Source organism: Muscardinus avellanarius (genome assembly GCF_963383645.1).
Source record: "Muscardinus avellanarius genome assembly, chromosome: 1".
Classification (NCBI taxonomy): Eukaryota; Metazoa; Chordata; class Mammalia; order Rodentia; family Gliridae; genus Muscardinus; species Muscardinus avellanarius.
In genome coordinates this window covers 75,145,829-75,159,834 of record NC_137786.1, presented here as the reverse complement: position 1 = coordinate 75,159,834, position 14,006 = coordinate 75,145,829, and the positions used below count along the sequence as shown (strand labels likewise).

Below are 14,006 nucleotides of genomic sequence, written 5' to 3'. Positions count from 1 at the left end.
GGTGAGGAGGGAGCTGCTGTATGTTTGTTTTATTAAAATGCTCCGAGGTCTAGTCCCGCCCCCCTTTTGCAAGAGTGAAACTGATGATTTCTCCAGCTCGCGAGGAGGAGAGAGGCTACGGTTTGGGATTGTGGGGGAGAGAGAGAGAGAGAGAGGAGAAGGCAGCGCGCGCAAAGGCAAGAAAAATAAAATAAAGGGGGGGAAAGAGAAGGAAAAGGCACTTCGGCGGACGTGCTGTTTAGAGCCCCAGCCCTGCGTGCTCGGTTTTCTCTGCCGCCCCCGCCTCCCCTCCCAGTATCCTTCCATTTCCCTCGACACCCCCCCCCCCGCCTTTTTACGCGAGGTTTCAAAGGCTGTGAGCTGCTCTCCTTTTCCCATTCGTCTTCTGTCACTTCCTTCCTGGACGCAGTTTTTCTGGTCGAGTCTGGTTACTTTTAATCCGACCGGCCACGGAGAGCCACTTTCTCCTCCTCCTCCTTTTTCCTCCTCCTTCCTCCTCCTTCCTCCTCCTCCTCCTCCCTCCTCCTCCCCGGAGCGGCCTGGGTACGCGCGGATGCATGCGCGGCCCCGTGCGCCTCCCCCCACGCGCGCTCCCTGGCGCGCGCACACGCGCACTTGGTCTCCAGCTCTCTGCTCGCTCTGCTCGCAGTCACAGACACTTGAGCACACGCGGACACCCAGACATCTTCGGGCTGCTATTGGATTGACTTTGAAGGTTCTGTGTGGGTCGCCGCGACTGCACGTTTGAATCAGGTGGAGCAGCACTTCAAGGCTGGACGAAGTAAAGATTATTGTTATTTCTCTCTTTCTCTCTCTCTCTCTTAAGAAAGGAAAATATCCCAAGGACTAATCTGATCGGGTCTTCCTTCATGTAAGTAGCCCTGACATTTCTCGGAAAAATTAGAAATAGCCCGGGTATTGTCTCTGGAACCGGCATCAATATTTTTTCCATGGCTCTGGGTTTATCCCTGTGCCTTTTTTGAAGGCTGAAGTTGAAGGTGGTTGTGCATTCTTTTCGTTAGATTCCATGATTTCCTTGTGTGCCGCTGAAAGTAACTTTTTAGATAGTCGTATCCGTTTGCCATCAGTTCTGAAATCACTCCTGCCTGACTCGTTCCTGTCACACCAGTATGTTTAAAGTTTCATGAAGTTAGTTCACGTCATTAGCATGTTTGATATCATGGAGAGTGTGGAGCCTGGTGGATTTTAATGTTTCACAGAATGTTCTGTGACCTTGAAGTAGATGCCTTAAGATTTAGCAGTAAGTTCACTGTACATAGATGTTCCCATGAGCCCCCCCCCCACTCTCATTTGCCCTGGGTTAGGCTTCTGAGCCACTAATTCTTGGGATTAGTTTAAGCTAAGACAGCATGGCTGTCTGTCAGTCTACCTTTGTGCATCTCCTCTTCTCACCAAGTGCTGGCTTGATGGGGGGATTCTTAATTGGTGTAGACAAAAAGTAATGCCCTGGCCATAGTAGTCTATACATTTCACAGTTTAGTTTGGATTACAGCATCTGTACTGCTGTTTAGATCAAGTCAAATACATAGCTATTTTAAAAACAAATAAGGCGAAGTCACTTACACTGCCTTCTGGTTTGGACTTCGGATGAAAGTTACCAAACTCAGTGATAAGTTGGGCACAAAGGAAGGATGTATAGACACGGCACATTATTTATTCTATTATTATATCGTATGCAGGTATTTAAATTTAATGCTAGTGTTATTTCCTTCCCAGAACATGGCTATTAATTCTTGAAGGAAATTTTATATTTGGGTCATTTCTGACGATTCTAAGTCCAGTGGTTTTCATTCTTGGGAAAAGCCTTTTTTTTTTTTTCTCTTCACATTTTAGGAATGGGTGTCTTTGTATAAAATACTTTATATGTAAATGCTGACAGTATAATAAGTAGAATCAGGCTCTCGTCAGTGGAGAATTGCTTTGACACAGAGTGCATTTTACTATTGTGAATCTGATACTAACTCTAATAGTATCTGTCTTGCGAAATGCTTAGTGACTGCATATATTTTCTAAGTGCTAGAGAGGAAACTCCAACCACCTCATTATACCAATCCAAAAAAAGTGACCAGACTCTTTCACTGGCACCTTGGAATGGAATTGTGGTTGCAGAGTAAAGATGTTTATGTGGAATAAAATAACTCCAATCCCTAGAGACTCCGTAGAACATGGAAATGTGACCACCTGTGAACCCCATTTAACCTTATGATGTGCACCAATTTAGCTTTAAATAGATTGCCAATCTCTCATTTGAAACTAAAATTTTAATTTTTTAAAATAATGTCAGTTTTGGCTAGCCTTTGAGAATGTTCAATTTGTTTCAATATGGCACAGATAGTATTTTTGTTTTTCTATCAGTTTCAGTTAAAGAACATGCAGCTGCTACACCATAATGTTGTCTTCCAGTATATGCGTGAAATAATTTAAAAGAAGTAGTTCTGAAGCAAGTGGATTGAGAATTTATGGATAAAAAATGAGATGGTCCTATCCAACATCCTATCTTAGGAAGGGCAAAAGTCTTGTAAATCAATAACATTTTCCCTATTTGTAAGAAATACATTTGGTTATGTATTAGACTACTAACTCATTTCTAACATTTTTCATCAAAGCACATTTTGTTTGTTTAAATTTTGGTTTCCCGTCAGATTAAGGAAATAGTATGCAGTTACCTTTACTTCAAGTTGTACTAAACTTTATAACAATCTGCTATTTTTATTAATTTAGTTCACACATCTCTGGAATGTTTGGCATATTTTTCAGGCTTCTTACTAAAGGCTGTAGTTTACTTCATTCATTAATTATGCTATATACATCCTGATAGCTGTGCATGTGGCATATATTAAAAGATAATATTATGGTACAACTTTTCTTAAATACTAATTTTATTGATTATTGATTTAAGGAATAAATGAACATAGAATAAGAAGTCAGTTTCCCCTCTGCTCACCTAGTCAGCTTTTCAAAGTGCAATCGGGACTTTAACTTTTCAGGATAGAAACATATTAACACTAAATGACTACATAAAACTTAAATCACAGGTACACACTGTACCTTGCCTCTATTCTCCTTTGTAAACAGGTTTATTTTGCAAAATTTGGGGATAGTGGTTAATTCTAATAGGGAAAAGGACTCTAATAATTCCAAATTGAATCCTGAAAAAAAAACTATTGTTATCTATGTTTTCAGATATTTATTTTTCCTTGGCCCTCACTTTACTGAATCAATAAATTGCATAATACTGTAACTATATCTTTCTAAGAAATTATTTATTGCATCCAAATTTCTTTATAAGCAGCGGCACTTAAATAACTTTGTGGCATATGTTAACATTGTCTTTTAAAACTTTGTTCCATTTGTTGTATATTTTGTGGTTTTGTTTCCCAACTCTACATGCAGTATCTTTTGAGTCTATGAAATCTCAGAAAGTAACCAAAATGGGGAAATATCTTTGCAGCAATATGTGTGCTATATAATAACAAAGAAATAATTATTAAATAGAGAATGGTGGCTTTCAGGACATGATTCAGATCAGCATGGAAGAATCTAACATGCATTACAGATCACAGTGTGGACTGTAAAGAGATTATTAATGAAGTTCTACTTGTTTTTTGAAAGCATTTCTTCTGAGAAAATGCCTCCTAACTTAAGATCTAATACTTAGAAAAATGTGTATATTCATTTTATGCATATACGGTGATGGTCTGGGCACAGCAGAAGCTTTAGTCACTGATGTTCGGCCCCTGTGCTGTGTGCGGAAGGACAGGTGGTTATGATCCCCATCTTCAGCAGCCTACCTTATTCTCTTAGGCTCCTGGGCGCGTGGACTGTCCTGCACACTCGGGAAAGCCTGGCTGTTCACCGAGATCTGTCACCTTTAGGAAATCAAACCAGATTACAAAGGCAATTCACAAAACCAGGAGCAACAACAGAGTCTGTGCACCTTACAAAGGGCAGATTACACAGTTCACGTGTTATTTTGATAGGTCAAAGATAAAAGCTGATTGTTGAGGAATGGCAAGACACTCCAATTTCAAATGATTGCTAGATAAGTATACCGCGACCCTGTTGCTTCATCATTATGAAGAGCCATTCAAACAGTGGAAAACTCAGTTTTCAGACGATAGGCTTTCAATAATGCAGTGAGGAAAAAAAGTGTCCCTTTTATGTGTTTCTTCATTGCTTAAATTTTTAGTCCGATCACTTTTTTATGAACAGACTTCAAGTTGCCTGTTTATGTGGAGCAGTTATTATAAGACTTACATGCATTAAGCATTTTCAGAGGCGTTGAAAAGAGTACAAAGCAGAATTTGCCAGAAATAAAATACTCTCATGGTACCGAGTAATTGAGCAGAATAATACGTAATAGTCAATATCCATTATATTCTCCTACCAAGTATATTCTTCATCAGAATGTGTAATTACATAGTTAGAAATCCATATATCAAAGATATATATATATATATATGTAGGTGTTTATTGATCAAATTATATATGTACCTATATATCATGCATGGTACATAAAGATCATTCTTTACAATAAATTATGATGTTATGAGGGTTTGTTTCAGAGAATAAAGTTTTGGTTGACATAATGACATTGTGAAACTTCAGCTTCCAACACATCCAACTCTTCAGTAATTTTTTGCTTCTTCTAAAATTGAAGTCCTTTTTTACCCAACTGATGCCTCCTAGTGTTTCACACAATAAAACACTAATGAGTCACCCATAAATGTAAACATTGCATTTTCATTGCCTTCATCTTCTGTGATACATAAAATTAATATTTATGTGTTTAATTTTCTGTGCATTATTATAATAAGATAGGAAATTTTAGTGAATGAGATGCATCATCTATCTGCTTGGATTTGTGGTGCACGCAGGTTTTCTTTGACCATAACAATATCTTACTAAGTTTTAATAAGTTTATTGCCTTTGATTCCAAAGGCTATATATATATATATATGTATGTATGTATATATGTGTGTATATATGTATATATATGTATATATATATATATATATATATATATTCCCTATTTTTCCAAGTGAAAAATATAGGCAAAATTAGCAGAGCTTCCATTTTGTAGGCCTGGAAATTACAGAGCTGAAATGCCGATGAACAAATTGCAAAGGGACTAATCATTCCATTTAAACACTAAACTATCTTAAAAGAGATGCACATTTTTGCCTACTTTGTGTATTTACACCTGACATTTTCTATGTTGAAAAAAGGGTTTAGAAAAATAAAAGTAGACAAAGACACAATTATGGAGTACATTGTTTTATTAGAAAATAACAAAAAGAAAAACTTGATTAGGGAGTATAAAATTCTACATAAGGCTTATCAGAATACAGTTTCTCATGACTTAGCAGATTGGTTTAATGAGATAGGAGTAACTGGACAATAACTTTAGTATGAATTTTCTGTCCTTAGGACAATGAGCATAGACCTGTGATATTCTTTCACGTGTATGATTTCACACATCTCTCTTGTACTTAGGAAGAGGGATACTTTGGTTTCTGAATATTTTTTCTTTAAAATATTGAGAAAAAGAGTGGGCATTCTCCTAATGAGTCTTAAAAGATGTACTAGAAAACTTGTAATATTTATTAACCTGTTCCTGAGTTGTCACAAAACACACGTGCACAAAAGCAGTCATGACTTTTCTTGCGTTAACACTTAGAAATGTTCCAAGCATCCAAGTATAGATGTTAAACTGAACTTGGTCCATCGCTATTACCTAAATATATGCCATTTAGTTCTGATTTAAAATGCACAGCATATTGACAATATTTGACCATCACTTAAAATTTTCTAATTTAGTCAATAATACAGTGCTATTGCGATTCTGGGCTCGTTGGACACATTTCAAAGAATGTAAGGGGGTGTGTTCCTTTGGTTCAAGGAAGCAAACATGTAGAAAGGGGTGGGCCTTTCCCACAAGAGCCACATTTCTTCCCTTGGAGAGTTGAAACAAATATGCAGTATGTAAGAGAATAGCAGCATGAGAAAGAAAATAATTTGTGATGATCTATTATAGTTAGTGAGCAAAGGAAACAGTCCGGGTTTTTTAAAAAGCAGCTTTTACTGGTAACCTATCTCATTGAACTCTGAGAACAGTCCATGAAAGTTCTGTAATTTTATTCTTTTAATATTCATGCACAGAATAACTGTACAGTGAATTTGAATGATTTTGGTCTAGCTCAAAACAACTGAATAATTTATTAACTATCATTTTATAGATAATATTGAGAAATAAAGAAATGAAGATGCTAGAGGCATCCATTCCCTACCCTTCTACGAATATGTATATAATACTAATATTCTTACATTAATTTTTTCTGTACAAGAAAGATAAAGAATGTTCTCTGACAAAGAATGTCACTGTACAAAAACGATGTAGAAAAGATGATCCAGTATAGTATTATCTCACGTTTCCTTGATATTATTTTCACTGCAAAAAGTCATGTTTCTATTTAGTATGTAGATGGTATTATACTTGTTATAGAAATCCATGGCTTAGTTTCATTTAATAATTTGAGTAACGTTTATTTGTCCTTGCGATAATGTATTTGCTGTACATTTTTCTCCATTGTCAAAGCTGAATCTTTGTATTTATTTTTCAAACACAACCAGTATAAACAAAGTTCAAAGTACACAAGAAGAAAATCTTTTGAGGGCATTATAAAGGAAATTGGTGACATTACAGGCTATAAAGACAGTAAGCCTATTACAGACAGATTGCTGCAGGAATCATTACTCTTTAATAATGTAGACATTATAGAGACTTTATTAATTCTTAATGCTGTAAATTCGAAATGAATGGAGCGATATTGTTCGTCTTGCAAGTGGTTGCGATTCATGTGGAATGACAGTGAGAGTCTTCAAGAGATGATTTAAATAAAGTACCTTAAACTTTTTTTTTAGAGACTGCTTTTTCCCCATAGCATCCTGAGCAAGGTCTGGCTTTCCTCTTGTACCTTGTCATCATAGATAAGATGCATATAAAGAATTCATATAAATTGGTCTCAGATACTATGAATCTCTAGCACGCTGGACTTAAAAGTGGTGGATTTGGTCCTTTGATAGAATGTGAAGTTTTTGTTCTTTTTTTAAAAAACAGTCCCAAACCACCATTCTAGTTGGAATGATAGAGAATCTCCTCCTCAGATCCTAGGGGTAGACAGCTTCAACTTAGATATGCCTTTTAAACACAAAAAAATAGAAAATATATTAACTAATAAAAAATACATTGGGTCATAAGGACATTCACCTACTACTTAATAGAGAAGCATGACTTTTATTTTTTTATCTTCTAATTAATTGTTGACCCTGTGTAGGGCGTACAAGTCTTATTATGGAAAGCTGGTTTTATTGCTTCATGTCACATGAGGGAATGGGATTTCTTTAAAGTAATTTTGAAGATGTGATTATTTAGCAGAAATATCCACTAGAGCATTTTATTTTTAGAAATCATAGTCACACAAGGAAGCCTTTATAGGACCGACTACCTAATTGCAGTCAAAGATCTCTTTAATGAATGAACACACACACAGAAGAACACATATTTTAAGAATATAATGGCCCTATATTTTAAAAAATTTCGCCACACTTTATATCAGAACAGAACATATGTGTCTAAGCAGATGTTTTAAGTTATATCCTTCAGGTAGGTGACTCTGTATATGTACCGTTTAACTTAAATGACTTTGTGGGAAAGTAGTTAGAGGAGTTTAAAAAGGAAAAAGAAAACCTTTCCAGTTACTATAGTTTCAACTCTTTTTTTTTTTTTTTTACAAACGGTAATTACACTCAGGATAAAGAAAGAAAAATAAACTCTTTTAATTTTTTGTAACATCCAGAATTTCTGAGGTAGAACTCGGTTATATTTTTATTCCTGAATATGCAGGGCAGGTACTGGCAGCAGGGGTACAGAATGAAAACTTCCTGGCTGCAGACCAGAGACAGTGCACAGTGCCACATCATAAAGTTCTCCCTCTGCCTCAGAGTGATTTCAGCCCTAAGTAATGTCCTTTTCCCCCTGCCTGGACTAAGGAGCAGAGGGCCTTCTTCCTGGGCAGTAGCTTTGAGAAAGGAAGAGCGTAACGTTTCCTTTCTTTGACTCCAAAATTCTACCTCTTAAATCACTAAGACATTAACTGCAAAGTGGATTCAGTGTGTTTCCTTTTTATACCCATATAACAATTTAGGATGCAAGACGCAATAGGTGTGAGATAGAAAATGAGACCTCCTCCCACCCCCTACCTCCAGTCCATGCAGGCCCAATCAAATATCACTACTTTTTTTGTTGTTGTTTTGCAAAACATATAGATGTAATGGTTTCTTTGCAGTTAAGGTGCATTACATTCTAAATGTGTTAGATAATTTTGAAGTGCAAATTAATGCTCAGGGGTTTTTGTTGTTTATATTTTACTTTTTATTTAATTAATTCACTTATTTATTACTACTCTTGGGAAATTTTACTTACCTTGGGAAATTGCAGCGTTCCACCATAATATGTGGTGCCGCGGTGATTTTTATTGATAAACTTTCACATTTTTAATGATTATTAGATAAAAATACAGCATACAAAGAGAAAATGTGGGCTTTAGTTTTCAACTCCGGTTTATGCTCATTATTTGAAAAGTACAGTGTAAGTAATGCAAAGGCTGCCTACTACGCAGAATCGACTTCTCAGTATCTGCATTAACATTCCTTGCATTGGAAACCGTAGTCTGGAAACTTGTACTTCTCCCTCCCTGAAATATAAAGTATAAATTGGTTTAAAAGTTTTTAATTACTAGCTACATTTTTAGCTTTTACCAATTTGATTTTTAAAAACCCCATTAAAAGTAATTTCTAGCTTCCACGGTTTCTCTCCATCAGTAGCCGAATTCTCATTTGTGTGAGGTGCAGTCAGATTATTGCCAGCACAGCTTTCTAAAACTAGCCTTCTCCTTTGGAAATATATTAAATTGGAGCCTTCATTAGAAAATGTTACTACATAAAAAAAAATTTGTTCTTATTTTACTTTTAAATAAAATTATTGATTGAATGGCACATGACCAGGGTATAAATGTTAGTTTAGACACTAACCTGCTAAACTGATTATTGATTGACTAGATAAAATTTACCAAATTAGACCAACCATTAAATATAATTGAATTTTATTTCTTCTTTAAAATAGATAAGGAAGATAATTTTATTACTGTGTAAATGCCGAGCAACTATTTTTCTGTGGATGCAGGGGTGTCCCAATAAAGTTAGGAAATTAATAGAACATAGATATTAAAATTGTTAAAAGCAGCTTATAAGAATGTAATCACAAGCTGGGCTTGGTGGCCCATGCTTGTAATCCCAGTACTTGAGAGGCTGAGACAGGAGGATCGCAGGTTCAGGGCCAACCTCAGCTACTTAGTGAGGCCCTCCGCAACTTAGTGAGACCCTGTTTCAAAATAAAGAGTAAAAAATTGGGCTGGCTGTGTAGCTCGGAGGTAAAATGCTCCTGGGCTCAATCCCCAGCACCACATACACACAAAAAGAATGTAATCACAATGTCATATTCTTGCTTTATAAGGTACTATGGGCAAGTGCCCTACATCTTTTAAGAACCTTTAGTTAGTGAGACAAAACAGGGAACTTTTTTGCATATGTTAATATAGATAGGAGTCAATAATTTTGATATTTATTTTTTAGTTTGACATTTTATTTAAAATTCAAATAAAACATTTAAAGCTATGCTTTAATTTAGAATATGACATGAGTGTTTTTTTTTTAGAATTCTTCAGAGCAGTAGGATAATTTAATCACCACCCCTTGATAAACATTGTTAGACACATTGTCAAGTTTCAACTGTTGAACATGTGTACTGACTGGATGGAAATGTTTAAATAGAAAAATAAACTCTCTTGATGTTTAAGTATTAGAAAAACTATACCAAATTAAAACATGACTCTTCGAGATTTGCTTTATTGATAATTCTGCGATCAATAATTTTAGAGACTTTAAACTGCATTAATCAATAAATTGCAATTACTTCTTGGAGATACTTGATTTCCACCCAAATGAGAAGAGTACTAAGTTGTTGGGTGGTCCCTCAGTAAAAATGTATGGGTTATAGAAAGTAGCTATTTTCACCTTTCTTTTGAAACCATTAATGTTAATATTTTAAAAAAGATAAAAATACCTAATTCCACTTGGATTATATTTCTTAATCAAACAAAGGTTAACAAATGTGCCTGTTTTTTAAAGTGATTCTGTTTGTTCATTTCTAGTATTCATTGAAAGCCTGCTTAGAATTTGTATAGGTTAGAGGTTAAGGAAATAATTTTGACTGTGTTTATCTTTTCTTTCATGTTTTGTTTTTCCTTCTTTTTCGTAAGCCCAAAAGAAATTTCTGCGATCACATTAATAGATTTCGGAAGGGCCTCATACATACTCAGTATCCATTATTTGTTTCCTTATGGCCCGTTAGTTGAAGTGAATTGGCAGTGTCCCTCCCAGGACTGTTTGATCTAGCTCAGGTTGGAGTGAGCACTATGTGATTCCCCCCCCCCTTTTTCTCTTTTTTATAGCTTAAAAAATTAAGGAATCCTTGAATTCACCCTCTTTCTCAGCTTTTATTGTTTCTGGACTCTCTGCTGTCTGATCCTCCTTGTTTCAGAGTGTGTGTATTTGGTATTGTGAAAGCAGGTACACTAACTTGTTTTGACGACACACATGAATTCATAGACTTTTTCCAGGGGTTAGCTTATTTCCTTACACTTGAGAGATTGAGAGATAGATGTGGCTCATCATACCCCATGGCCATGTCATGAAGAAGCTCTGGGCACTGGTCTTGAAAGGGCAAGTTCTCTGGGACAGTGTGTGTAAAGACGGCTGTAAAGTCAGTGGATGGCATACCCAGGGTGTCATGAGTGCTCGGGAGGTGGCACAGTAATTGGACAAGTTTAACCAAATGATGGCTTTCATGATGCTCGATCAAGCGTTAGGCCAAGACTTCTCAAGGGGTGTGTGTGTGTGTGTGTGTGTGTGTGTGTGCCCGCCTGTTTGTGCATGAGTGTGCATGCACAGGACCATGAGCATAGGTGGGAGAGAACATCAAAGACACAAAGCATGAGCAGATGAGGATAAATGCAAGGGCAAGAGAAAATCATTTAAGCAGACGGAGTTTGAAGACCCCAATTGCCATACTTAATTTAAGTTCTTTAATTATGCACACTTGTGTTATTAGACCGATGTGAATAAAGATTAAGAGCCACCACTAAAACTGGGTTCTGAAGCCAGCCTCCCACCTACTGAGGAGTGGCTTTAAGCACTTCCTGAACCACCCGAAGGACTCAGTTCAAGAATCTGTAAAATGGGGATATTGATGGCATACACTTAGAGTTTTAGTAAAGGTAGAATCTATATAAAAGCATAATGAAGACACGTTGTAATTGTTCAGTAACTATTAAGTTATTATCATAAAGCCATGCTATATTTTAATCACTTTATCTTCTTGCTAATGATGACCACTTAGAAATGCTTGGTGGGATAATTATTTTCAACTTTTTTTCAATAATACTTTCAGACGATTAAAATTGGGTCACTTTCAGGGCAAGTATGTAATTCTGATGCCATGCTAGGTCAATTCTAATGATTGCTAAGTACAATATACTTCTTTCTCCAAGAAAATCTCCAAGAAAATCTCTAAGAAAATCAAAACCTTTCACAGATCTGATGTTATTAAGTATTATTTTTAGAGCCAGATATGGAACCAAAGAAACAAAATAATTTCATCCATGGGTTTTAAAAGGCATTTATTGAAAATTCTGAATTCCAAATAGCAGATTGCTTAATAATAATAGTTTAATAAAAGTTCAGTTTGGAGGAAATGTTTTATACACCTTGAGTTAGTAGGTGTTTGAGAAGGAAGTCTTTTAAAGAATTCTCTGGGATTTTTTTCCCCTGTTAGTATCATCCACTTTTGAAGGGTGCTTTAGTATTTCTTGTTTATTTTTCATTTTGTGCAATTTTGGTCATATGAGCAAATAGCATTAATTTATAAAGGAGTATTATTTTAGTCATCTTTATGTTCCTTCACAAATGCTCTTGTATATCATAGTGTTCTATAGCATCAGTTGAATAAATGAGTGAATTGTATTTACTCAAAAAGTAGATGCATTTTTATTTGAAAGGTTAAAAATTAGTAAATGCTATTTCTCCTGTCTTTTCCCCCCCAGATTTGAAGGATTGTTTATTGTAACCATAGTTTGTCCACTCTGAGATGATGAGCAAATGAGCTCATCTTAGTTTGAGTATTTTCACTTAGGTGAGAAGAAACGGAAAGTAGAGAGAATTCAGAATTATACCTGAGGATCTCAGCTTTTGATAATACAAGTTAACACATTTAGGGAAAATGCGGATAAAAATGGGAGTATTTTCGGTGTCAAAAACTATTTACCACTTTTTTGTTCAGCCTCTCTGGCCACTTAATTTCTCAAAAAAAAGAAACATATTTTGGAGGACAGGTAGTTGATGAGACCTGCCCAGTTTATACTGCCCAGGCTTGAAACCGTTCTCATGCTTTGGAATAATGCCTCTCCGGTGAGCACCTTATATTTCAGCTTTCTTTTCTACCCCTGTTTTAATGCCTTGGATAAAGAGTGCTCAGCACAAGAAATACTTGCAGAGTGGACTTCCCTGTGGTAAAACAGCATGGAAAGCTCCCAACACTGCAATCAACGATGCCTCTAAAAGCTTTAATTTAAAAATAATAATAATAATAATAAGTCCGCATGAAGATGATGGAGCCCTCTGAGGCGCATGGACTTAGAGAATTATTCCCATCTGCAACCCCCTCCCCCTACTTAGTAGCCCTTTCCAGGGTTATGATTACTGGAAAATGGCTGTTAATCACCAGAATTTTTTTTTTTTTTTGACTGCAGCTGCTTCAGTCAGACTACTAATCTATTAAACAACTTCGTCTCCAGTTTAAAATTTGCATTGTATACTGTATAGAATAAATTTTCATTGTAATCAGGGCATCCAAAAGAATGTCCTGATATGATTTATAGAAACACATTTGTTTTTTATGTATGGACTTCTCTACTGCTATTGAGCCAACTGTTTAAACAATACTGTGGTTGATCAGCATAAAATAAAATTATCGTAGCACTGTTGAGTACAAGCACCATACAGTAGTCACATTTGCAGGATAGTTGAACTGTGGCATCGTTGGCACTCGGCAGTGTAATACCCACATAATTCAACAACTTAACCCAGATATTTAAAATTTGACTTGAACCTGAAAGTGTTTTTGGAAGTTTAGTGCGCTTGTACCAGACTGTGGTAGAGTGGTTTGGCCTCTTTTTCTACTCTTAATGCTTATTAGATTTGCCATAATTGGAAGAAATAATCCAAAACCGGAGTCAATATTTTGTGCTAAGAGAGGACAAAACAGCCTTCATTTACAAAGGACCCTTTAAAAACACATTCTTATATGTAAAATTGACAGGCTACAAGAGGTGGTTGGACGATGTTCATCATGTTGGAAAGAACGTTTCAATTAAAGTTGAGTACTTTCTCTTCCAGGTCTTTTTTTTCTCCATTTTTTATTTGCTGTGCCAAGGTATCCATGTGCGTTTTTCCACTGTCATCTGGCTCATTCCCAGCAGATGCACACAATCTGTTCTGCTGTCACTAACAGGGTTCGGTTTATGAAAAGAATGTGTCAGAACATGCCACTATAGTCACTTTTACAGGTTTTTTTTAAAGAGTAACCGAGAATATATGCATTGCCCTAGTTTTATTGTACTCAGTCCTTAAGAGATTTCTAAGAAACTTTTATAATATTCATAAACCAAAAGCTTCCTTCCAAAAATTTTTTACCAAATGTTTACTTTTCTTTAAAAACAAAATAAAGTCTACAAATGTCTTTAATGGCGAAATATATCGTATGATTAAAATAAATAAAAATTTTGATAAAATTACCAAATTTTCAATGA

General features: G+C 35.8%; 1 protein-coding gene across 1 annotated transcript in view; it reads left to right on the top strand.

The window, feature by feature from the left end:
• Positions 1-668: 668 nt before the first annotated feature.
• Positions 669-14,006, top strand: part of MEF2C (myocyte enhancer factor 2C) — a gene marked incomplete at its 3' end in the record, with an annotated part of 152,659 nt that continues 139,321 nt past the window's right edge. Inside the window, exon 1 of the mRNA XM_080698040.1 lies at positions 669-781. The remainder of the gene's footprint in view (positions 782-14,006) is intronic.